General features: G+C 40.6%; 1 protein-coding gene across 1 annotated transcript in view; it reads left to right on the plus strand.

Annotated features, from left to right (window-relative positions):
* The window catches only part of LOC119854752 (palladin), a 266687-nt gene that overhangs the window by 20073 nt on the left and 218701 nt on the right, over positions 1-27913 (plus strand). Inside the window, 1 exon segment of the mRNA XM_043513348.1 lies at positions 25845-26023. The gene's annotated coding sequence lies outside the window, so the exon portion shown is untranslated.

A 27913-nucleotide genomic window follows, 5' to 3' on the forward strand; every position in this document is an offset into this window, starting at 1 on the left:
CACATTCACCCAATGTGGTATGATTTATCAAACTATTCATTATTAAACATCTTGATTTTTTGAATATTGGGCAATCCAGACTGCAAACATTATGACAAGGTATTTGTTGAATAAATTTGAGGAAATTATGATCTGCCTGTATATATCCCACAAACAGAAAAACGTGACTCCACTTGCTAAATAAGTTGTTCACTAAATCTATTTAAAATCAGAAGTTAGAAGTGGAATAGACCTACAGAGTTATGTTTATCTACTGAACCAAGAGAGTGACTTTGTTCCACTACATTCTTGTGTTCTTTATCTAGATCAATTTCCTGAGGGATAGGGCTCTTTTGATTGCCTTTTGGACACTAAAAGGCAGTGTAATAGATCTCTCCATCCACCCTAAATTTTCCTTTACTCAGTTTCACCCCATAACTCTTAGTTGTAGTCCACCAGCATTACCCTCAACCCACCAAACTCAAATTTGATCCACTGAACTTTTCTTAGTGGCCCTCAGAATGAAGCATTTGAAGAAGCACATGCTGGGGGATTGAGAATTTAAGAGATGAGTGGGTGCTTGAAGCGATCTATCTTGTATGAAGTTGCCTACCTAAGGAAAGGGCTGGAAAACAACTGCTCTAAATAATAGCTTGTGAAGGACAAACCTCATATAGTTCAGAAGTTCAGTTCAGATATTAATCCAAACTTCTTTGTTCTGCAGAATCATACCAGAAATTTCATAAGATTTCTGGTGCTTCCTACCTGGTCAGCAATATTGTAAGAAAATTCATTCTCCCCATTTTGTCATTTCTGTATCTAGTTTCAGTCACAGCTTGGAACTCAGAGGAAAACAAAAATGGAAAATAGAGGAAATAAACAGAAAATGTTAATCTATCATTTTCAAACATCAAAGGTCTACAGCAGTAGAGCTGGGCAAATTATTTTTTTTGTTTTGGTGGCCAAAATAATTTCATTTCAGGTTCATTGCATTTCATGGGGGGGAGGGATAGCTCAGTGGTTTGAACATTGGCCTGCTAAACCCAGGCTTGTGAGTTCATTCCTTGCAGGGGCCATTTAGGGATCTGGGGAAAAAGTTGGGGATTGGTCCTGCTTTGAGCAGGGGGTTGGACTAGATGACCTCCTGAGGTCCCTTCCAACCCTGATATTCTATGAAACATTTTATTTCAATTTTGGGTGATATTTTATCTTTTTTGTTAAATCGAGCTAAATTTCTAAACAGAGCATTTTAGAAACAAAGGCAGAGGGGCCCCAGAGGATGAGGGAGGGGATTCTGTGAGCAGGGACAGCAGCAGGGTCTGTTCTCCCAGCACCTGATGTTGCTTCACATAGTCTCCCAACGTTCCCAGCCACAGCTTATCAGCCAGTGACTTACCCTTCAGCTTCTGGACTATGGTCTCCCTGCTCAGAGTCGTCAGATGGTTCCTGGAACTTGTACCCAGTCTGGGGCCAAGTTTTCCCCTCGCTCCTGCTCCCGGCTGCAGCAGCTGCTCCCCTCTGAGCCACCGTTATCCTGCCCGGAGTTTCCAGGAAGGTTCCACACATCCAGTCCTTATGGGGACGTTTCTTTCACCTTGGACACCCCTTTGGGCCCCTAGGAGTTTGCCCAGCTGCACTCCAAGCTGTGCTTGGGGATGCAGGGGAGCAAGAGCATCCAGTTGAGGGAGGGAGCCTCTCACACACTGAGGTGACTTGACTGAGGTAGGCAGATCTTATGCGCATTGCTGCCAAGGGGAGTAACACTAGTGGGATCTGGAGTGCTGGGACCACTATACCACTATACACTATATTGCGGGGAGGCAATCTCTGCTGTGGTTGGCTGACCCTTGCCAACCGACTCTTACCATGCCCCATTTTTCTACCTCTGTGGCTTTACACTCTTGGCTTCTGCCCTGCTTGCCTTGCCCTGCTTATGTCCCTGATTAGGTCATGACCACATTTGATGGACCAATGGTCAGATCCAATGTGGCAAATGCTATTTACTGAGCTTTCTGGACACAATATCTTTGCTGGAAGAGGGTGTAAGTGACCTAGTAGAAAAGGGAAAAAACCAAAGTGGATAAGAGGCAAGTAAAATTGAAATAAAACATGTAGTACAATTGCTGTAAACTAGGTATCATTCCCAGAAAATGCTGCTAGTTTTGCTGGACAGTAATCTAACTTTACTGTTTCCAGAATAGCCAGCTATAACGGCTGGAGAGCATGGTGTTAAAATAACCTGATTATAGATGATCTGCACCTGAGAGGAATCGGGCAATTCCCCATAAAGAGCATTAAAGAGGGAAGATCACGAAATTGCAACTAGGTCTATACTGCAGGGAGCAAGAAGGCTCCTTGGGGGCCCTGAGACAGCAGGAGAAAGCTCAGAGCAGGAAAGGAAGCCGCACAAAGAGAGTGAGGGAGAAAAGATCCTAATCTCCGTTAGTGGGCACCTCATTCATTCTCAGTCTCTCTCTCAACACCTCCCCAATCTGTCCCCACTCCCTAGCTCCTTGTCCCCTGCTTCTTTTTGTCAATCCAGTATCTCCCCCTGTTTCTCATTCACTCTGTCACCCTCTCAGCCAACTGGCATCAATCCCACCCCATCACTCTCTCAGTTGGCTTCCAGTCCCAGTCTACCCATCCAACTTCTGTCCCCTCTGCATTCTAATCTGACTGCTTCCTCCTTAATGTGGCCTGGGTGCCAAATGGGGTCATTGAGAGCATGGGAGAGGCAGGCTTCCTGCTCTCAGTGCTAATGCCTGGCCACTAGAGCATTTGGGAGCAGCCATTAAAGGGAAGTTTGGCTTTGCCCCGGTAGTCCTGTGCTGGAGAGAGGCATCCTCCATTGCTTTGTGGGGGATGAACATGTGCAGTCCTGGCACATGCAGGAGTTGTGAGAGCCTCAAACATGCTCAGTGAGAATGGAATCTTCAGAGATTTTCACTGCTAAAATCGAAGGAGTCTCTTGAGCATATGTGAATTGGAGTTTTCAAAGGCTTCTAACTTGGCCAAATTTGGACAGATAGTCACAGAGAATGGAAAGGCATGCCCCTGAGACAAAGACCACCTCTGGTCAAATTTCAAGTCCCAGCCCCAAAGCATAGGGGTGATAGAGGTGTTCAGACAAAAAGTTGCCAAAATATAACATGGATAAGAGAAGACATATTTTTCCATAGCCTTGTTCTTAGAAATGGTTGAACTGTTTAGCTGAAATCTATCCCCACCCCCCACCTCCAAAAACAAACAAACAAATCTGCCTGAGACAAACACTCAGCATCAAAAAAATCAGCCCAAATGGTTTCAGTTTGGTGAAGTTACAAGCAACTGAAAACAAGATCTTAAACGGGGCAGTGTCTAGCAACCTTAATAGGCAGCACTCCCAGCCCTGCCTCTAATTAGACTTGGAAGTCTTAGATTTTTATCAGAAAATGTTGGTAAATATTTATTTTTACTGTACACACAAAAATATGAAAAAATATTTCTATTAATAACTGGAATGTATTGATAGGCAAAGTAAGAAAAATGCTGCTTAAGAACTTATTAGAGTTTGATTTAAGGGTAGTTACATTGTATATTTTGAGATGTGATGTCAAAAGTTTGTATTTTAGCTGTTTTCTAAACCTTTAACTTTTTGAATGCCAACATCTGTCATTATATAATTGTCTGTCCCTCCCCCAATAATGTCCTGCAACTGTGAACATTTCAATTAATAAAAATAAACATCTACATCAGCTGTCACGATTACAGAGAGAGAGAGAGAGAGATTTTAAAAAATAACTGAATGCTGCTAAGCCCACCTATAATATGTTGTCATGTTCACATGAGGTCAGTTGCAGTGTTTGAACATGCAACCTTCAAAACCATAGTATAAACATCTTCCATTTCAGCTAAAGGAGTAACTGGTGGAGAAAGGGAATTATGCTGCTCTTTTTTGTAGGCCTGCCCATATAGAACATACACATTGCCAGTGGTTTGCACAGGTGTTTGTGAGACAGCACAACTGAGTACCAGGATTCTTGATTACAAACAGCATAGCCAAATGTGACAACACCTCGATTTGGGTAATCTGTGGGGACTGAAACTGGAACCTCTAGTACTTGAGCTAAGGAACCAAATATAGAATCATAAACCATCTATAAGTGGTCTAGTTGCTAGAGGGTGACACAGAGCCACAATGTTAGTGTGAGTTACAGAAGTACTTAATTTGGCATGGTTTCTTCTGAACATTGTGCAACATGGATGACATTTGTCTTTGATATATTAGAGACCTCATTTCTCTGTTCCCAGAATTTCCTAAGTGCAACTCTAGTATCTGTATATAAAAGAAACTCTCTAGCCAGTCTATATCTGGTACAAGAATCTGGCCTGCTAGTAGCAGCCCTGCAACCTACCTTGTACCAGAAGTATGTGAAATGGTGTCAGAAGTAAAGGTAGCCTCACTGGTGCCAGAGGAGAGCGGAAACAGAAGGAAAACAGCAACAAACATTGCAAACAGGAGCAAAGTAAAAAAGGTTGCATGTTTAACAAAGGTTGCAGGATTAAATCTCATCAACATGCCACTCTTCAATGCCCCAGAGACCTTCAGCTTTGATAGTCCTTCAGGATAGACAGAATAGAAGCAAGATTTTTCATTGCTACAAAACTCCACCAGAAACTGGAAATTTTCAGGTGTCTTCTTGAATTTATGCTATGGGAAGCAAATAGAGCATTTCTTTAAATCTTTTGCCTTTATTGAAGACAGCTGCAAAGAAGACTAAGAAAGGGATCTGGGTATGTTTGATACATACCTCCTACCGAAGAGAAATGTGGTTTATGGAAGAGCATGTTTATACCCGAGAATACAGGAACCAGGAATCTTTTGCTCAGAATCCCTGAGCCTAAGGGGGACAAATTCTAGGTTAACTGCAAAACCTTTTAGACTAAATGTACAAGATGTGGAAAAATTCATATCCCAACTGATGTCTAGCCAAGAGCACAAGTATAGATATTTTACAGCTGTTTGCCAAACTAAGGCAGTGAGAGCTAATTATGATAATGGACAGTCAAGAGCCATGGGTTTCTGGGATCTATCGCAGTATCTGCCTGGAGAATGAAACTGATTATTCATGGAAAGATTATTGACTTTAAAAATTGACTCGAGCAGATGTGACAGCGATTATCAGAGGGACTTACAATCACCCTAACCCCTCTAAGAGCTGAAGTCACCTGAGAGAGCTCTGACTAGTCCTGGAGGTATTCCGAACTACACTGGGCCATTTCGCCACAGAAACAACTTACACTCTGAATGCAAAATTTTGTCTTTTGTATGTGATCAAAGGATCAAAGACCAACAACTTTCTGAGCTGCTGTATGGCAGCCATGACCTAGTGAGAAAGGTGGAAGAATTCGATGGAGTATTTGGTGATATTTGACTCTTGGAAGGAGGTCCAGTACAGATGACCTTAAGAGATTGTACTGAACCATATAGCGTACATAAACCTCACAGGATTTCTCAAAGTGGAAATAGAATTAGAGAAAATGGAACAGATTGGCATTATTGAGAAAATCTCTAAGCCAACACCTCCGTGGCGCCAATTATAAAGAAAAATGGAAAAATACAAATCTTTGTGGATTTCAAGATTTAATGAAGAAGTTGTGAGAGAAAAAATATATCTTCCCAACACTGGATGACTTCCTCCTCAAAGTGAAAAAAGTTACAATATTCTCTAAGCTGGATACCTTGAGGAGGTTCTGGCAAATTGCCTTAGCCAAAGAGAATTATAAACTGACTTCATTTATCACACACTTTGGGAGATTTTGCTTTTAAAGATTATTTTTTGAGATTACCAATGCACCTAAAAGCTTCCAAAGAAAGTTAGCAGAACTGTTAACGAACACAAATGGAGTTAGTTTTCATGGACGATGATTTGCTATACGGTTCTTCAATTAGAAAAACACAATAAAATTCTCAATGAATTTCTAATCCTCATGATTCAGGCTAGGCGAAGCTAAACAAGGGAAAGATGCATTCTCTGCCTACCCCAAACTGAGTTTTGGGACAAACAATAAACAAAGGTGGACTCAATCCTAGCTCAGAGAGAGTAAAGGCAATTCAATTCAGTGAACCAGCAAATGTACCAGAACTGAGAGGTATGCTGGGGATGGTAAATTACTTTGATCAATACCTATGAGATCTCTCTTCAGTGGCAAAACCACTGAATGAACTACTAATGTTCAACACATTGTGGGTATAGGGGCCATATCAAGAAATTGCCTTCAAAGAGGTAAAAGAAATCATTTTAACAGTGCCAGTTCTCATGTACAATGATGTGAACAAACTCCCAATTGTCAGGATGCAAGCAGCTGTGGTGTATTGTTCCATCAATATAGAGCTGAGTGGATGTCAATTGCACTTTGCTTTTGCACACTCATCAAAGCAGAACAATGATATGCACAGATTGAAAAGGAATGTATATGGTCATGTGAGAACTTTTACAGCTATCGGTGAGGATTGGATGCTTTTACACTGATAACAGGCCATAAACCACTTGTAACCCTCATCAACGGAAGAGACCTGGATCAAGCCTATTGAAAAAGTTATTGTGATGTTAACCCAATTACTAATTATGTTCCTGGAAAAAATCTGGTAGTAGCAGACACACTATCATAGAGCACAGCATTGCACTCAACTATCCTTGAGCTTGAAGATGTAAATAGATGCTCTGGACACATACAGGCCAGTATCAGAAAGAAGGCTACATCAAGCAACCATAACTGACACACAACTTCAAGAAGTTCTAAGTTCTATTAGGGCCAAAAAAACACTAAGGAGGTGACAAGATGCTGCTTTGCAGTATGTGGAAAATTAAGTGAATCAAATGGACTCATGATTAAAGGTGATTGCATCATAATTCCAAACAAAATGAGGGGAGAAATCTTATCTTCATCCATGAAGGTCATCAAGGTCTAACTAAATGCTGTGAATGGGCCAAACAGTCAGCCTGGTGGCTGGGCATCAGCAAGGATATAAATAATAAAGAATTTGCATGTGAACTTTGCAGAATAACAGTCCAACAGGACACAAACAACTTTTAATAACACCACCTCTACCAGACAGAACTTGGAATAGACTAGCTGCACATTTTTGTTAATTCAGGGGATATTATTACCTTGTTGTAGTGGACTGTTTTCCAGGTATATATAAATAATGTCCTTGAAAGACATGTCACAGTGTTATCAAGAAACCGAAGTACACTTTTGCTCATTTTGGTATTCTAGAACAACTAGTGATAGACAACAGACCACACTTCACTGCAGCAAAATGTAAGTAATTCCAAATAAAATGAGATTTTGATCATATTTCTAGCAGCCAACATTGCCCACAAGCGAATGGAGATGTTGAGAGAGCAGTACAGACAGCCAAGAAAATCCTGCACCAGGAAGATCCATTCCTTGCTCTTCTGAACTACAGATCAACACTGATAGCAGCTACTGGATATAGTCTAGCACAGCTCCTGTTGGGAAGACAACTCAGATTCTTTTCCAAAGATGGAACAGGAGTTCTATCTCCAAAGTGGCCAGATATGAAGAGTCTGAATAAAATGGCAAAAAAAGCTTACAGACAGTGTTACAACAGTGCTCACTCAGAACAGCCAGATCTAGAACCTGGCGACTGTGTATTGTGTCAAATTGAATGGAGAAAAAGGATGGAAAACTCCAGTTGTCATAATTATTAATTAACAATACTAAAAAAATACATTGCGCAGATCATATGTGATTTGAGACCAACAGTGGAGAGTTCAATAGAAATCATTGACATTTAAAACTCTTTCCTCTGAAAGATCAATGAATAGAGCAAACTCTACAGCTAGTGGATGCTGAATAAGAAGATTATTTCCAAACTAACTATAGTCAGCCATTGGACTAATAGACAGCCTGATGACCAAGTTGTTATGTGTTCAGGTTGTGTAACTAGAAAACCAGTACAATTTAGAGACACTTAATAGACTGTTAGACACTGAACTTTTAAAGATAGCAGGATAGTGTATGTTTTATAAATGATAGGAATGTAAAATATAAAGGATACATGTAATGTAATGCTAAACTGTATTATATTATACAGTCATAAGTGACACTGTGTGTAACTTACCTTATTTTGAGACTAGTAGTGCATTAAAGCTTCTAACTGAAGCCACATCTCTAGTGTCTCTCTCTCTATAAAAGAAGTTCTTTAGCCTGTCCATATCTGATACAAAAGTCAGACCTGCTTGTAGCAGCCCTGCAACCTACATGTACAAGAAGAACATAAGTCTGTGATACCTATGATATTGGTTTGTAATAATTACCCCCTCTTCCCCCCTCCCCTAAGTTTCAGTATAAGACAGTGGTCCCCAAAGTGTGGGTTGCGCCCCCTGGGGGGCATGAATGAATGTGGGGGTGAGAGGCTGCAGCAGAGCCCAGGCCAGCCCCCCTGGGGAGAGAGCAGGAGGGAGTGTTCCCCAGCCCTGCTCCGCCCATAGCCACAGCCCAGCTCCACCTCTAGCCCAGCTCCTCCTCCATCCCTAGCTCTGCCTTCTGATCAAGTTTCTCTGCTAAGCCAACTCTGCAGTAATGGAGGAGAGGTGGGGACAGATTCTATTACTGGTTGGGGGAGACTGCAACTGGAAAAGTTTTGGCACCACTGGTATAAGACCTTGACTCATAATAAGGGTTGTAAAGAAATGCCAACAGCAGTGAGTGCAAGAGCTGTGACTAGAACTCATGGTTTTAGGGTTCATAGTTCAATGTACCTCCCCCTAAACTCTGGGGCAGGGTGTAGTAGGTCCAGCTCATATTATGCTTCCTCAAATTGCTTGAATACTGTGAAGTTCCACATCATCATGAAGCTGCCTGAAGTAGGGACCAAAACTGCAACTGTATTACTTGTGATAAATTCATGATGGTTGGTGGCACTGAGTTTCTGCATTAATAGAGGGAGATGTAAGCCTGAAGTGGGAAGTCTAGTGGTTTTGTGCTTACAAATAATTAAATCAGGAATACATCCAAATTATGTTAGTTGTGTAGATCTATGAACAGTTATTGTGCAGGAAACTTTTATGAAACCAACTACAGTGCTGTCAGTTGCAAGAATGTTTCATTTTAGGGTATGCTAGCTATAATTATTTCGCTACACTCAAGAGTGTTGGGTAGACTTGTTATTTGAAACTTCATATGCAGTAAATGCAAGTGAGAAATCTCTCAGTTCTTTTCCAAAAGACAAGGCTGACTGCATTTGAATGCTATACTTTAAAATGTATGGAAACTTTATTTTGCCTCCAATTATAGGAGGGCTTTTAAGGAAGACCCCTGGGCAGTGAAGTGAGCTATACTGCATTGTCTTTATTGTCCAGGAAAATAAAAAGCATGATGTGCTGATCGTGTTTCTTGTAGTTGCAAAAGTAATGTTGTGGCTAACAAACTGAGAGACTGTGTAGCCAGTTCCATATCGTGTGAATAAGATAGAGTGAATAAAGAATTGAGAAGTATCTCTAATTTAGAAATCTAATAATCCAACCTTTTAAAAGAGAGATGTTAATCCTTTTACGTGGCAAAACAGCAAATAAATCATATGCTGCTGGCAGAACAACACAGACCGACAGAAGGGGGCTGCTTGACATATTGACAAATGAATTAGTGAAACAATTTCAGATGTAGATAATGTCTACCACACTTTGACTTCAGGCTAAGATGTTCCAGCCCCCAGGAGGAAGTTGTACAAAAACATTCAATTTAATTACCTGTCAAAAGGAAAAAAAATTACTGCTCAGTTTCTGGGAGTTCACATACTTAAAACTACAGGGGGTTCCACATGCAATAACTTTTTAGTTATCTGAAAATGCTGTATGTGGCAGCTGCCCCTGTTTTCCCTATGCTAGAAGTTCCTACTATAGCTACTGTTTCACACTTCTGTGATAATCATTACATAGAAACATAAAAACTCAGTGTGGAAGAATGAAGGAATTGTTCAATAAAGTATACCATATTCATTCTTGTATGTAAACCAGGTTTAAACAATAAGTAATTTAACTACCTACAATAACTTTTTAGCTTGAAATTAGCTGAGTATGCACCTCTACCTGCTTTTATCACTACAATTTCTCATTCTCAACATTTATAATCCATTCTGCATTTTATACTTCGATAACTTGGAAGTGGCCAGCACAACTGTTGAAAGTAATAGGGGCAACTATGAAACCAGTAAAAAGAAAAGGAGAACCTTCATCGGATGCATCCTATGAAGTGAGCTGTAGCTCACGAAAGCTTATGCTCAAATAAATTTGTTAGTCTCTAAGGTGCCACAAGTACTCCTTTTCTTTTTGCGAATACAGACTAACACGGCTACTACTCTGAAACCTATGAAACCAGTGTTTATTGGTATTGCAGTCGTGGCCAAAATGTGCAAGGTGCTTTCTAAACAGAAGAAGAGAATCCTGCCCCAAAGATCATGAAGTCTAAAAAGACAAAGATTGCTGTAAGGTGATGAAAGGGACAGAGCAGACTGGACAAGTAAAGTGATCAGGGTAATGATAGATAGACATCTTATTAGCTATACTTCTTGCTTTTTAAAAAGTTAAACACTATATTTTCCTCCATTCAACCCCTTATCTTCTGCCCATAGCAGTTAGATTACAACATAAAATATTCTGCATTCTGCTAAATGTTGTACCCAGAAATATTTGTGTGTAACTATTTAGTGTTTTTTCCCTTACGTATTCCCAGCTTATTTTTTATTAGCCGGTCATCATGAACCATGTCTGTAGAAGGTTCAAAACTGCATGAGATCCAAAAAACGTCTGCAACTTTTTCCTGTGACTGTGAATGATACTTAAGAATATGTCCAGTTTCCAATAATTGTTTCCTTGAGACCAAAATGGGAGAAACAATATTGCTTTTCTGGGTATTAGGGCTGTCAATTAATCACAGTTAACTCACGCAATTAATTAAAAAATTAATTGTGATTAATTGCATTGTTAAACGATAGAATACCAAATGAAATGTATTAAATATTTTTGGATGTTTTTCTACATTTTCAAAAAAGGTTTTATAGCCATGAGGTAGTTGCATCCCATTACAGTTAAGGTTTCTTATTTGTTTCCATCCTAATCCGCTTTCCTCAGTCATTTGCAACTTTCTAAAACTTTCAGCTTTTTGGCTGGGGTAATTCGTTTTGGGGTTTTTTTTAATTATTTTTAAGTTTGAAAAAAATAAGTTCACCTGTTTTTGTAAAGGAGGAAAGATATAATATAGTTCCAAAAAATCTTGACTTTTTAAACAGCTTTGCAGGTTAAAGTTCTGAAAGTTTTAAATCCTCACTGTGGGCCTGTGATAGGGTATACCTGTATACCTCTACAGGAGGCCCCATGCTCCTACTACAGCCCATACCAGGGAGCAGCAATATGGGAGGAATGGAGTAGTGAAGGTGGGTCCTCCAGGTCTGCCTAGAGAGGCCTCTCTGGAGCAGACATTTTGGAAAGCACAGTCCCCCAAGGGCTAGAGGGGATAGCAATGGCCAATAAGGCCCCTGCTGGCCCAGATAAAAGGTTCTAGAGGGGATTAACAGTGCAGTTCCCTGCTGGGAACAGAAGAGTGGACAAGGTGCTCTTCTCTGGTCAAAGGAGCCCAGCAATCGGACAAATTCTATGGCTGACTGAATTTACATAACTGGGAATGCAGAGATAGAAGGACCTGAGGATGTTAGCCCTGAGGCAGGTCTAGAGATAAAAGGGCCTGGTAGGAAAAGGCCCAGGGAAACAGCAGCAGAAGAATGAAGCTGAGCAGTATGTTGCTGCTGTTTCCAGAGTCTCTGAATTGGAACCAGGAGTAGTGGGCAGGCCCAGGGTCCCTCAGCAGCTACCGGTAAAGTTGGGTGGACATCAAAAAGGGACAAACCTTAATTGGGAGCCTGAAAAAAGGACTCAGTTTAAAAAAGGGCTCAGAGCCAGGGCTGAAGACCTTAGTGAGGATAGTGACTTTATTTCCTGGACTCTAATACTCAAAAAGGGCTTTGTGACTTGGCTGGAGGGTCAAGCTACTGAAGATGCATCAAAATCAGCTGGCAGCCTGCAGGAGGCAACAGAGGAGAGAAATTGACTCTGTTATCACACCAGACACTCAGAGGTGCTCAACAGTTGAGTGCCCCTTACAGGATAACTAAGAGTCTGTCTACACTGCAGCTGCAAGTGAGTCTTTGGATTCTTTGACCATGGGATGGTGTTCCATGAAGGAGGAGTGCTGGGCAGAGACGGGCTCCATCTTACGAAGAGAGGGAAGAATATCTTTGCCAGCAGGCTGGCTAACCTAGTGAGGAGGGCTTTAAACTAGGTTCACCGGGGGAAGGAGACCAAAGCCCTGAGGTAAGTGGGAAAGCGGGATACCGGGAGGAAGCACAGGCAGGAATGTCTGAGAGGGGAGGGCTCCTGCCTCATACTGGGAATGAGGGGCGATCAACAGGTTATCTCAAGTGCTTATATACAAATGCACAAAGCCTTGGAAACAAGCAGGGAGAACTGGAGGTCCTGGTGATGTCAAGGAATTATGACGTGATTGGAATAACAGAGACTTGGTGGGATAACTCACATGACTGGAGTACAGTCATGGATGGTTATAAACTGTTCAGGAAGGACAGGCAGGGCAGAAAAGGTGGGGGAGTAGCACTGTATGTAAGGGAGCAGTATGACTGCTCAGAGCTCCGGTATGAAACTGTGGAAAAACCTGAGTGTCTCTGGATTAAGTTTAGAAGTGTGTGCAACAAGAGTGATGTCATGGTGGGAGTCTGCTATAGACCACCGGACCAGGGGGATGAGGTGGATGAGGCTTTCTTCCGGCAACTCACGGAAGCTACTAGATCGCATGCCCTGATTCTCATGGGTGACTTTAATTTTCCTGATATCTGCTGGGAGAGCAATACAGCGGTGCATAGACAATCCAGGAAGTTTTTGGAAAGCGTAGGGGACAATTTCCTGGTGCAAGTGCTAGGGGAGCCAACTAGGGGGAGCGCTTTTCTTGACCTGCTGCTCACAAACCGGGTAGAATTAGTGGGGGAAGCAAAAGTGGATGGGAATCTGGGAGGCAGTGACCATGAGTTGGTTGAGTTCAGGATCCTGACGCAGGGAAGAAAGGTAAGCAGCAGGATACGGACCCTGGACTTCAGGAAAGCAGACTTTGACTCCCTCAGGGAACAGATGGCCAGGATCCCCTGGGGGACTAACATGAAAGGGAAGGGAGTCCAGGAGAGCTGGCTGTATTTCAAGGAATCCCTGTTGAGGTTACAGGGACAAACCATCCCGATGAGTCGAAAGAATAGTAAATATGGCAGGCGACCAGCTTGGCTTAATGGTGAAATCCTAGCGGATCTTAAACATAAAAAAGAAGCTTACAAGAAGTGGAAGGTTGGACATATGACCAGGGAAGAGTATAAAAATATTGCTCGGGCATGTAGGAAAGATATCAGGAGGGCCAAATCGCACCTGGAGCTGCAGCTAGCAAGAGATGTCAAGAGTAACAAGAAGGGTTTCTTCAGGTATGTTGGCAACAAGAAGAAAGCCAAGGAAAGTGTGGGCCCCTTACTGAATGAGGGAGGCAAGCTAGTGACAGAGGATGTGGAAAAAGCTAATGTACTCAATGCTTTTTTTGCCTCTGTTTTCACTAACAAGGTCAGCTCCCAGACTGCTGTGCTGGGCAACACAAAATGGGGAAGAGATGGCCAGCCCTCTGTAGAGATAGAGGTGGTTAGGGACTATTTAGAAAAGCTGGACGTGCACAAGTCCATGGGGCCGGACGAATTGCATCCGAGAGTGCTGAAGGAATTGGCGGCTGTGATTGCAGAGCCCTTGGCCATTATCTTTGAAAACTCGTGGCGAACGGGGGAAGTCCCGGATGACTGGAAAAAGGCTAATGTAGTGCCCATCTTTAAAAAAGGGAAGAAGGAGGATCTGGGAACTACAGGCCGGTCAGCCTCACCTCAGTCCCTGGAAAAATCATGGAGCAGGTCCTCAAAGAATCAATCCTGAAGCACTTAGAGGAGAGGAAAGTGATCAAGAACAGTCAGCATGGATTCACCAAGGGAAGGTCATGCCTGACTAATCTAATCGCCTTTTATGATGAGATTACTGGTTCTGTGGATGAAGGGAAAGTAGTGGATGTATTGTTTCTTGACTTTAGCAAAGCTTTTGACACGGTCTCCCACAGCATTCTTGTCAGCAAGTTAAGGAAGTATGGGCTGGATGAATGCACTATAAGGTGGGTAGAAAGCTGGCTAGATTGTCGGGCTCAACGGGTAGTGATCAATGGCTCCATGTCTAGTTGGCAGCCGGTGTCAAGTGGAGTGCCCCAGGGGTCGGTCCTGGGGCCCGTTTTGTTCAATATCTTCATAAATGATCTGGAGGATGGTGTGGATTGCACTCTCAGCAAATTTGCGGATGATACTAAACTGGGAGGAGTGGTAGATACGCTGGAGGGGAGGGATAGGATACAGAAGGACCTAGACAAATTGGAGGATTGGGCCAAAAGAAATCTAATGAGGTTCAATAAGGATAAGTGCAGGGTCCTGCACTTAGGATGGAAGAATCCAATGCACCGCTACAGACTAGGGACCGAATGGCTCGGCAGCAGTTCTGCGGAAAAGGACCTAGGGGTGACAGTGGACGAGAAGCTGGATATGAGTCAGCAGTGTGCCCTTGTTGCCAAGAAGGCCAATGGCATTTTGGGATGTATAAGTAGGGGCATAGCGAGCAGATCGAGGGACGTGATCGTTCCCCTCTATTCGACACTGGTGAGGCCTCATCTGGAGTACTGTGTCCAGTTTTGGGCCCCACACTACAGGAAGGATGTGGATAAATTGGAAAGAGTACAACGAAGGGCAACGAAAATGATTAGGGGTCTAGAGCACATGACTTATGAGGAGAGGCTGAGGGAGCTGGGATTGTTTAGTCTGCAGAAGAGAAGAATGAGGGGGGATTTGATAGCTGCTTTCAACTACCTGAAAGGGGGTTTCAAAGAGGATGGCTCTAGACTGTTCTCAATGGTAGCAGATGACAGAACGAGGAGTAATGGTCTCAAGTTGCAATGGGGGAGGTTTAGATTGGATATTAGGAAAAACTTTTTCACTAAGAGGGTGGTGAAACACTGGAATGCGTTACCTAGGGAGGTGGTAGAATCTCCTTCCTTAGAGGTTTTTAAGGTCAGGCTTGACAAAGCCCTGGCTGGGATGATTTAACTGGGACTTGGTCCTGCTTTGAGCAGGGGGTTGGACTAGATGACCTTCTGGGGTCCCTTCCAACCCTGATATTCTATGATTCTATGATTCTATGACTCATGCTAGCAGGACTAAATATAGCATGCTAGAAATAGCTGTGTGGATGTTATGGTTCAGTCAGCAGCTTGGGCTGTCAGGCCCACTCAGACCCTGGGTTTGAGCTCAGGTGGCTAGCCCAAGTAAGTCTCTGTGGACTGCAACATCCGTGCTAGCATGATAGTTCAAGCCCTCCTAGTGCAAGTTTCACTCCCAGCTGCAGTGTAGACATACCCTACAGCATCTGGTAGTGTTTCTCTTCCCTGCTCTGATCATTGCCCAAACCCTCAAAGAGCTCTGAAGATACCCACGCAAACACTTCTCTTGTAAATACATATTAATGTATGAATACATATTTGCATGAGAATTTGACACTTTCTCTTTCCAAGTACATTCTTGTGAACAAAACTTCACACACAGTTGTTTTATGTAAATAAGAGGTCACAAATACAGACAATACAAGTTCTGTTTTTAATTTAAATTAATATTTTCAAATATTACTTATTTAAAATATTTACTCAGCTCTACTTGTGAATTACGTTACTGCTTATAAAAGTGAAGGATTTAGAGTACTGACTTGAGCCAAATATAGAGCAGAAAACACTGCACAAGGTTTTCAGCTCTTCCAAATGTATGTTTAGTTTCATCCACACCTATAACTTTTCAGCAGACCATGCCAATTGGGGTCATTTTTAGTAAACTGTGTAGTGATTTTGTGATGTGGATACATAAGGGCAAGAACAGACAGTTATCTTGTGACCTAAGATAGGATTTAAACTTCAGTCTCAAGAAGTGAAAAGCTTGTTATCCACTGTGTCATCCCCAGCACTCCCTTCTCCCTTGCTTGAAAGAGGTTTATGCTGTAAGTGATCTGATCTAAGATAAAGCTGCTGCATAGTCCACTCTTAGGCCAATCTTTTGTCTTTCGGAATAGAATAGTCTTCTAAGCAGAGGACTGGATTGAAAGAGAGAATCTTCCACTCTTATTTTTTCTCAACGTAAGGAGACCAGGCTCTTTTCTCTGCCAGTAAGAAAAGGATGATCTGCCTCCTATTCTTATTGAATGAATAACAGCTGCACAGTTGCCTCCGGTTCTGCAGGATGACCGTTAAAACTGGATTACTTAAAGTATGATACCTATAACATTTGCCACTGTGCTGTGGAAAAATCAGCTTTCACAATGAGTGCTTTCTTTGTTATCTCTAATCTTCTCATGTTATAAATGCACCCATGAGACCTGGAACCAGATTCACCAAAGAGAAAATTGGCAGATTTTCACTTTTAAAGCATAATTGTCCTCCTGTTAAACTCTTAAAATAAATAATACATATTTTAATAATTATAAAGGTCTAGAAAAACACACATACAGTCAAGGTCGCCTGAAATTATTAATATCCTCCAACGGGGACTGATCAGCAGGGGACATTATCTTGAACTCTTGCAGTGAAGACATCAGTACCTGCATGACAGTAGTATTTCTAGATAACCTTGACTATGCATCCCAATAATTCTATATTTACTAAGGGCCATTTTCCATATGGAAAATAATCTCTGTGATCTAGTGTTAATTGCATTCCCATGTGCTAATACTGAAAATAAATTAACTTGTTACAGTTTGAAAAGCAAAAGCTATTTTCTCATTCTGCCTTCAATTAATTTGAGCCATGGTGAAAACTGAATTTACAGATACTCCATCAGTCAGTGAGATCACACATTTCTCCTAGATTTTTATTTCATAAGCATGTGAACAAATACAGAAACCATCTGGAATATGATTCATTGTGTCTTGGAATGCCTGTTTACATATGAAATTTTACTAAAATAGAATGGTCTCATCTTATCAGATTCTTGTATTACTGGCTCTTATCTATATGGTAGGTTTCCATAAATATAAAAAGTCAAACTTTGCTCTATTATAAAACCAGTGCAAAAAGATACTAGTTAGTTCCACTTTTGTTTTTAGTCAAATTTACCCACCTCACAGCTCTCATCCACCACCACAAAGATGAACATTTGTAAACCACATGGAGAAACACTTAAATCCAAACAAAAGTTTATCCATTGCATTATTTTTAAAGTTTCATTAATTTTTTTTTAAGAATGATGATTTTTTTTAAGAATGTCAAATCTGTTGCTGTGTCTCTAACTTTAACTTAATGGAATAAATTTCAGAGTGTAAGCTATAGTTCCAAATGTTTTTGCTGAGAAGGTTTGGATTAGTCATATGTTTAAGTGCTTTGATTCAGGCCCAGGTCTCTCAGAATAATATTTTATAATTATAATTAAAAGTTGAAACCATTTAGAAGATCTTCAAGTAAGATGAAGTGGGCATATGAATGAGTTTGGAGGCAGTAGTGAATTTGAAATTCAGGGCTACCATTTTGTGATGTGCATTCTGAATCATTACAGAGGGATAACTCATTGGTAACTCAGTTGAAGCCAGCAGAATTTCATGATTCAAGATGAGCAAAGTGCAAAGAGTAAATAAAGATAAGTAAATAAGGTTAAAAAGCTCTCCTAATCTAAGATATAAATAAAACAGTTTATAGAAAACATTTTTTGTTGCCAATTTTAACCTGGTGGTACAATGTGTCTAATACTAAGTTTGAATACAAACTGACAAAAACTAGTAAGCTGGAGGTGAAATTTTGGCAGTCTATGATTTTATCACAGCTCTTGTTATGTTTTGGTGTTTTTCTACTAGTCCCAACTCCTGCAGTCATGTTATGATAATCTCTGTTGTTTCTTTTTTTAAAATGGAAGCTTGTATGTGTCAAGGTAACAGAGAAAAGTCTAGAAATACGAATCCTGAAAGACTCAAACTAGAGGCAAATAAAGTCCCCAGTTTTAATATCTTAATTTTTGGTTCTTTAAGTCAATCCCATGAACTTTTAGGGTGGGCTCATGATTTTTGAATGTTCAGAATTGGTAAAACCGGTCTTCTATGGTAAAACCGGTATCTAGCTATTATAGTGCATTTAGCAGATAGTACTATACAAGGCTGTGAAACCGCTGCAATACCCAGACGCAATGAAATGAGCTAAGGACAGTGTCTGCTACAACTTCAAATGTCTTGTCCCGATTTGTCAATGCCTAAATCTAACTTAGCAGTTCTTTTCCTTGGGTTATAACATCTCTTCAGTGTGTGTATCAACTTCAATGGAATAGTTAGTTTATAGTGCAAATTCCTAATAGTTACTTACAGCCAAATCCTTGATCATAAACACAGCTCTCTCAAAAAGATTGTGAGGAACTATGTGACAGTTGGAAGGAACAAATTTTCCCTTCTAAACTGGAGTAGACAAGTAAAGACAGTCTGTGGTGTTCCTGCAGCCTATTCTCAGCAGTAAAGGCCATGGTGCACTGCAGAATTCTCTTAAACAAATTTTATACCTCTCTCCTTCCACAACACAGTGAAAATGCAGCAAATCCAGAGCCTTTTTTTGGTCTTCACATGTTGCATGAGGAAACACTGTTGCCTCCTTAGGGTATGTCTATACTGCAATTAAACACCCATGCTGGCTCATGTCTGCTGACTTCAGCTCACAGGGCTCAGGCTGCAGGGTGGTTTAATCACGGTGTAGACATTTGGGGTCAGGCTGGAACCTGGTCTCTGGAACCCTCCCCGCTGCAAGGTCCAACCCAACCCTGAATATCTACACTGCAATTAAACAACCCATAGCCCAAGCCTGAGTCAGCTGATGCGGGCCAGCTGTAGATGTTTAACTGCAGTATAGACATACCCTTAGAGATTAATCCTGCAATTGCTCCACTGAATATGGCACTCCCATTGAGGTCAGTGAGAGTTTTAAGATGACAATTACATTGCTAAAGAGATCAGTCCGGAATAAATGAGAGAGATCATACAATGTTATGTACTTTTTTACTAGCTTGACCACAATAGCCCTGTAAATTCATTTTTGGACCAACTAAGCTATGCATTCAGAAAGATGATACACATTTTCCTATTGTTTTCAGAGGTTAAAATCTTGATGGATTTTTAAAAGATATCAAAATACAGGTAGCAAGAGTCTCATTATTTGTAGTCATTTTATAATATATAAAGCTAAGAATATGGACTATATATGAAAACGTGCTAATTGCTTCACAAGTTATTTTTTGTGTAAAACTGAGTTATGCATAGACTAGAAGCATAAATTAATTTAATTTTGATGTGGTAAAATGGATTTCTTTTTAAAATTGTAAACTAAAATATTTGCAAATGGAAATGTTTTGCAGTCTGGAAGTGTGAGACAGTGGTTAATTTTTGTAGGGAAATTACAAAATAGGAGTTTATATAGTATAATGGAAACACTGACTATACCACTAAAGCAATACTACATTGTTTTCTTTTAGTGTTTCTTGCTGGCCATAGTTAACACCACTAAGGATAAAATTACTTTTTTAATTTACAACTTATCTCTCTCCACATTTTGTAGAGGTCAGAGTGCCCTATTATATTTTTTCCCTCAGGCTATGTCTTTAAATTTCATTTCAGCTGCCATTTTAAATTAACTTTTAAGAGTGTGTAGAAAGGAAACCCTCCTTATTCCTCAGTTACTTTTACTAAAGTAGGTTACAGCAGGATTATGCATTAGAGGAAAGATTGAACTGTTTTTCTTAAGGCCCCGGTATATGATCAGTCAGTGTGCTGCTCAACTGTTAATATTTTGTTCAGAGTCATTAAAATCCCAGACACACATGCATTTCCATATACAGAGGATTGTCAGGACAGGAGGGAAAGAGGAGTGAAGGAGATAGACAAATGGTATGAATTACTAACTCATGTCATGATATGCGTGATATAAAGACTGTTTCACAGCTGGTATCTCTCATTCTTTTCTTTTATATAAGCATATCACAGTAAAAATTAGGATGCTAAGTATAGCCAGTAAAAAAGCTTTGCCAGGGAGGGGAGAACAGGAGTGGAACTACTTATACGAGAGCATGGAAGAGTGCACAGCAGTCAAAATTTACTTCTCTGTCACTTGAAATATGTTAAAACCCTTTAATGCTAGTCTTTCTCACCTTTTTTTTTAAGTTATCTGAGCTGTTATGTCCCCTGACTAGGATATAATGTCTTGCATTAATACAGTACCGTTCACTGCAAAGGATCCCAAAGTGATTTATTAAGGTTAACAAACTGAAATAGAATCTATATGCAGGGATCAATTACAGGGACTACTGAAATGTGGCACCATTAGGATAACCTACAGAAATGGTTCACTAACTCACAACAATTGTACACAGCAGTTTCGGAGAAGTAAGGAGTATTGGCCAAGATCCTTAAACTAGTGACTGAAGTTAGCCTCTAAGGGTGGAACTTTCAATGGTGCCCAAGTGATTTAGGGGCAAAGTGCCATTGAAATTCAGCAGGTGCAATGACTGAAGTAATGATACTATGGCACAGAAGTGTCAAAATCAGACTTCTGAAAGGGATACGGTAGTCTGGAATGGTTGAGAACCACTGCTTTAGACCATGCCAATTCTCTACAAAGATGTATGGTCTCAACCTTTCTGGACTACCATATCCCTTCCAGGAGTCTGATTTTTGTCTTGTATCCCCAAGTTTCACCTCACTTAAAAATTACTTGCTTACAAAATCAGACAAAAATACAAAAGTGTCACAGCACACTATTACTGAAAAATTGCTTACTCTCTCATTTTACCATATAATTATAAAATAAATTGACTGGAATATAAATATTGTACTTATATTTCAGTGTATAGTATATAGAGCAGTATAAACAAGGCGTTGTCTTTATGAAATTTTAGTTTGTACTGACTTCACTAGTGCTTTTTGTGTAGTCTGTTGTAAAACTAGGCAAATATCTAGATGAGTTGACGTACCCACTGGAAGACCTCTCTATGTGTACCCCTGGTTGAGAACCACTGACCTAAAGAAAAGAGCATAAGGTGGGAGTTAGAACATCTGTGTTTTGATCCCAGAACTGCCACAGACTCACTGTGTTATCTTAAAAAGAAAAGGAGTACTTGTGGCACCTTAGAGACTAACAAATTTATTAGAGCATAAGCTTTCGTGAGCTACAGCTCATTTCATCGGATGCATTTGGTGGAAAATGCATCCACCAAATGCATCCGATGAAGTGAGCTGTAGCTCACGAAAGCTTATGCTCTAATAAATTTGTTAGTCTCTAAGGTGCCACAAGTACTCCTTTTCTTTTTGCAAATACAGACTAACACGGCTTCTACTCTGAAACCTGTGTTATCTTAGGCAAGTCATTTCACCCCTCTGCCTGTGTACTTCCCCTCTTCCCCCACCCCCACCTCCACCCAATGTGTACACATGACATAATATATATATATCTATAATAGAGGGGTGGTGTGAGAACTAACTAATGTTTGCACACAGTGCTTTGAACATATGAAGAAAAAATTTTGTTTCACCCTGAGATCACAGAGAAATCCTTCTTTTCTCAGACCATCTGGACTGTGGGCCCATTCTTCCATCCTACTCTTTAGGACATAATTTTCTGGTAGAATGCCTCCCTCAGGAGCAAAATTGCCATTGCCTTCCGCATCCACACCTGCGTCATAATCCTCCTCCCCTAAGGGAGTAAATAGCACGGAATGGACTATAGACGACACGTGTGGGGGGCACGTAGGGTCACATACCGTCCCCCCGCCCCCCGATTTCTGCCAGGGTGGGCTGAGCGCAGCTGAAGGGTCATACTTACTAAAGACACCAGCAGTGAGTGCCCCTGCTGAGCCCCACTAGCTAGTGCCCAGAGCAGGAAATTGAGACCACTCTCTGCCAGAGGGGTGTACGGAGCTTGCTGAGTCGCATCCCTTCCTCACTGGCTGGCAGCCATTTACCTGCTTGAGTATGTGTCTGGACTAGCCTGCCTGGAGCTCAGGGAGTCAGTTGGGGCATTGTGGGTGGGGGGAGGTAGTGGGGCCTGCAGGAGCTGGGGTGGGGTAGTGAGCCCAGGGAGGTAGCAGGGGCCAGAGGCGATAGGTGGGAGCTGGAAGAGGCAGCAGGGGCCAGGAGCAATGGGGGAAGGAGGGGAGCCCGGGGAGGCAATGGGGGCCAGGGGTGATTGGGGTTGGGGAATCTGGGAAGGCAGTGTGGCAGGGTCCTAGGGTGCCATTTTCCCTAAGGCCAGTCATGGCAGGGTGAGCTTTAAGGATAGGTGATGTGGGCGATTAACCAGTGTGCCATGGTTAGAGGGGTGCATGGTCAAGAGGGTGTTGCTGGAGGGTGCCTTGGCAGTCACCAGGAAGTTGACCATGACTCTGGTGATCGGTGGGGGCTACCATTGTGCCCTCCCCATCAGCAGTTACCAGTTGCCTATGAAATGGACTGTAAAGGAGGAAATGCTGACCTAGCTAGTGCAAACTCGCAGAGAAATTTTCACATAAGCTTCATGTGACTGTTCTTCTCTGACCAGTCATGATTCCAAAATGCCTGTAGCACCTGAAAGAGAAAACGATACTAGAAGGCCTCCTTTGCCTTTCCTCTTTTAGTCTTTAGGGCCATTTGAGTGTGAATTCCTCCCGTCTGAATCTTTCCACACTAAACAGCAATAGGGATGACAAAGCCCATCCGATGAAGTGAGCTGTAGCTCACGAAAGCTTATGCTCTAATAAATTTGTTAGTCTCTAAGGTGCCACAAGTACTCCTTTTCTTTTTGCGAATACAGACTAACACGGCTGCTACTCTGAAAGCCCATAGTGTAAAGGTGTAATGTATTGATGGTCAGTCTGCTCCATGGAATATCCTATGCTGTATAAAAGCTAGTTTGCTTTAAACATAAATTCCATCTTTAAGTGCATGCAAGTCTTAACACTTCATCCAGCTTTATAAGCTGAAACACACCTTTCTCATACTTCTGGGTGGCTAATGGATCCATTACACTAGTGCTACTTCGTGTAAGCTGAACTGGCACCTACCAAATTCATCGCAAGAAAAACAAAAACTTCAGTGAGGCATTCATTCAGTAGACTTAATTTTCACCTCTCCCCTGAGGAATTTACAATAAATACCCTGAATTTCCTGTAAGCAACCTGAGAGTTGAAAATGTTATCAAATAAACATACGTAGCTAATGTAACCAAAATCTCCAATATTGTCTCTGCATTTCATGAAACAGCACTTACTAGGTTGCAACTACAATCAGAAATGGGGGAATGAATTGTTCTTGATAACGGTGACGAGTGCAGTCAAAAATCAGGCCTGTTTCCTGTTCATCAAGCATCACATTAAAGATGGTTGCGGTAATTTTGTATTGAATTGCTTACTACTGTGTTTTGATCTTCAGCTACTGAAATGAAGCAGTGTCTGATGTGGAAGATTGAGATTCATGTTCTTTTTTCTAATGATAGGTCACTGATGGTGACTCCCAACCTCAACGAGAAGTCACAGAATACATCAAGATTTACTTGCAATAACTCCCATTGAGGTCGCTAGTTGCTAGCCACATAAATCTCTCACGCATCAGGGGAAGAAAATAAAACTGACCCTGCTAAGAAAATAACTTTGTCTAAACCTCACCAGATAAATCTCCCTGGTACAAACTATATTAGCAGACATTTTATGACCATATACATCATAGTACCATAAATATTTGGGGTAAAAGGAATTTTGGCAACAATAGAGACTTACTAGAAGTCTAAACCTGCACAAGACTAAAACTGGACTCTATCTGAGAAAGTAATCAGGCTATGAATGGCGTCTTTGCCTTGAAAAATGTTTACAGAAAGAAGAAAAGGAAATAGAGGAATAGGATTGCTAGATAGGTTTCCTAGTCCCTATTTTATAGGGTCTTGGCTATAGTTATCAGTCCAGAAATTCTGGGTCAGCCTTTCCTTCCTCTATATTACCAAACTCTTAGCCTATAGAAAAGGTGACCAAAGTCTAGGACTCTGGCAGATGTATTAGTTGAAGTTCCTCATGCAGAATAGGGAGGGGGTTGGATGGCTTGGGAAAAGGGGAGAACAGAAGTGTTAATACTGGCAGGTGAACTGACTGGATAAATTTGTCCCCAAACCAGATAATTGTAAAACTAGGCCAAATGGGGCTACTGAGTAAACAAAAGGAAGTTTATTTGTTTCTTGCCTAAGTAGTACAGTGTGTGGGGAGGGGGGGCCCTCTGGGCACAATAGGACACACAAAAGGAGCTTGTTAGTCTTCAGTTACAAAACAGAATGGTATAGGATTTTAGTTCCATTATCATCATTTCCTAGCCTTGAGGAATATTGTGTCTATTCTTCATCTGCACAGGGGACTTGTGTGCACAGTTCTCATTAGTGTTAATGGGAGTTACCTCATGTGTAAATCCATTAGATATTGAGTGGAGAAGGCACCATTTTTCCTCTAGAGTATAAAATAAAAATAAACGTAGTCATTCAGATTTAATATTTTTAGAGGCAAATTGTCCAACTATCTTCCTGTTTTCCTAATCATAGATGAAAAGGAAACCAAACTAATTTTATTCTATCCATTTGACTAGAATGAAATAGGAACAGGTCAATGCATTTGTAAAGGCTCCTAATTGACCTTTATTATTTGACATCTCTAGCACCGCATGTAGCATTACAAACTGTTCTTAAATAGGAATGGAAGATACCCTAATACTGGATCACTTTTTTTTTAAAGTTTAGGAAAAGCAACAGATATGGCTTCTATTGTTTTTATTTTCAGGACAAGATGCCAACAAAGCAAAAAGTTTCAGATGGAAGCAATTAATGGAAGATTAGAATTGCAGACATACATTAAGAAGTGGTTAAGAACTAAGGGAACAGTCTTTTCAAAGGGATTTTGAATCTTTTGTTGGTCTGAAGTAGAAAATTCCCTACATTTTTCTCTTTTTAACTGAAGTAAATCAGTCTTTCAATGCATTTGCATAGTTGTATAATGAAAAAAATCTATTCATAAGGATGAAGGTTGGGAGGGAGAATGTGCATGTACTGGTATTGATAAACAAATCACTTTGGAGTCCGCCACACCAGCTTTCTGGGTGTTTAGGAAAGGAATAACTCTGTCAAGAGTGAATTATGCCATTTGTATCAGAATTGGAATCACTAAGGTCATATTTTAGTAGGAACTTTAAAAAAAGTAATGATATGGAAGGCGTAAGACATGGCTTTGCTATTTTGATTGCAAATTTGAGAACAAAAATCACATATTCTAGATGGAGGATTTGTAATGAACACAAAGGAGTTTGCTTGCCTATATACTGCCTTAGACTCTCAAAACAAGAGATTAAATTGTAACCTAATTTCCAAGTGCTTAATGCAGGTTACTTTTTAAAAATGTACAATGTGTTAATGGTACCTGAAGAGAAGTTAAGAAATTATTAATAGTAATTTGTAAGTATGTACATTTATTAAGCAAGCTTGAGATTCATCTTGTATTAGAAAGTTGTATTTCTTTGTAGGTTCCATGAAATATAAAAACAAGCAATAAGTTTTCCTTAATGTATATAGCTGTTCAGAGTTTGCAACTATTTTTCATATCATTTTGTTAATGGTAGATACAAATCAACACTTTGTTTTCTCTTTGTGTTCTGTCCCTGTTCACATGTGAATTGCAGATGGTTCTGTGAAGGGAAAGAGTTGCAGAATTCCCCTGATATTCAAATCCATTGTGAAAGTGGAGGCCTCCATTCACTAATCATAGCAGAAGCCTTTGAGGACGATACTGGACGTTACACTTGCCTGGCATCAAATTCTGTTGGCTCTGATAGTACTTCAGCAGAAGTATTCATTGAAGGTAAGAAAAAGGGTAAAATGAAAATACTTAGGCTCCTAAATCAGTTAGGCATTCCAACACTGAGCTCAGCAATACTTAAATGCTTTTACAAATCTGGGCCTAAGTCTCGTTTTCAAAAGGGATGTAGGCATCTAGGAGCCAAAATCCCATTTTAAAAATGGAGCTGACTTTAGATACTGCACACTAGGTTTTGTTTATGATTTTGTAGCTTTGAGATTTTCAGCTGAGACAAGCAAAGCCTTACACTCAACTTGGTGACATTTCTGGGTCTCCAAAAATTCAGAGAATGTTCTAGACATCAGTGGGGAGAACCATATTGATTTTGGCAAAAATTAGTAAACTGAAAGAGGAAATGGGGGAGACACAGGCACTCTGGCATCTGCTTAGCAGAGCTAAGGGGTTCAATAGTCTATAGATCAAAGAACCAGTTGATGGTACCCATTAACACCCTTCTGGCATACCAATTGTGGCAACTCAACTCTGCCCATCCTCCCAGAACAGTTTTAAAACATTGACACCCTGAATGAAGTATCTTCCAGACAGAAATTAAATAAAAATAATGGGAGGAAGAGTGGAATGGGGGCTCACACAGATGGTAGATGCTGGTGTGGGGAGGAAGGAGGGAATGGGTGTGCGGAAGAATGGAGGAATCTGTGTTGGGGGAAATGAGGAATGAAGGGGGCTTCCCGGTGGGGCTTCCTGGGAGTCCCTGGAATAGAAGGGAATGGGAAGGTGCCACATAGGGTGCTTGGAGTGGGGAGGAATGAAAGGAGCCCCGTCTTACATAAGCAACAAATTGTGTTATCCTCTACTTAGGATTATTTTGGTGTGAAAGCCATTTTGACACTGTAACCTTTTGTAGTACCATGATCCAAACTTAGACTGCAATCCTACAAACAGAATAAACTCGGAGGGACTACTCTCAGATGTAAAGTGCCTCACTTGTTTGCAAAGTTGAGGCCTTAATTTCTAATTGAATGTACTAAATCAACCAAAATAAAATTCTGTTAGTCACCTAATGAATGCACTTAGAATCTGGCCTGTATGATTTAAATATTTGCTTCTCTAAAGCTTTTAAGTGAGATTAAAATACAGGCATGCCCAGAACCAAATGCCAATAGTTCTTCTCATCTTTCTTTGAATTCAGGACTGCTCATATTTCAAATACTGTATTAACTAACTGAAGTTAAACTATTGTGGAAAGACACTCAAAGACGTTTTTAATTATGGCATATTTAAAGGCATAGTTGACTTAATTCTATTTTTTTCCTTTGAGCAACTATTGTTCTTTCAACCATTTTTGGAATAATGTATTTCTTTTGGAGGTTTCAGTTCATAAATGTAGCCTGTTAAATTTTCTTTATTAACAGTTAAATATAAATGTAAATGTAAATATAAAAGTAAAAATAGATGGATATAGTAAACACTTGTAACGGATGTGTGTGTATATCAACATATTAGAAGGATCAGCTCTTGACCAACAAAAAAAACCACTTTTCATTAGTAATTAGCAACTAAACAGTGCATAATTTAGTATTAGTACTATTCTATTAATGTTCTATAAGTGTTGTATTTTCAATATTCCATACTTGAATACAAACGAAAATCCCCATCCCAATGAATGTATAGTCTCTACTAGATCTAGAGCTGTTATTCTGCATTGAGATACATTAGCATGCAGTTGTACATTAATGTCCTGTTAACATCCATTCCTCAAACACTCTTCTCTCTAAAGCCCGACCCATCCAAGATCACTTTCTCCTTCATTCATGGGTACCCATAAGAAACTTTTATGTAGACTCAATTTTGTGGGTGGCAGCCATGATGATAAAGCTCACTGCAGCAGTTGTCAGACAGCTGCTGCTTCTGGTAACTTCTCCCCAAAGTCTT

This window comes from Dermochelys coriacea, chromosome 4, assembly GCF_009764565.3.
Source record: "Dermochelys coriacea isolate rDerCor1 chromosome 4, rDerCor1.pri.v4, whole genome shotgun sequence".
In the NCBI taxonomy this organism is placed as follows: domain Eukaryota; kingdom Metazoa; phylum Chordata; order Testudines; family Dermochelyidae; genus Dermochelys; species Dermochelys coriacea.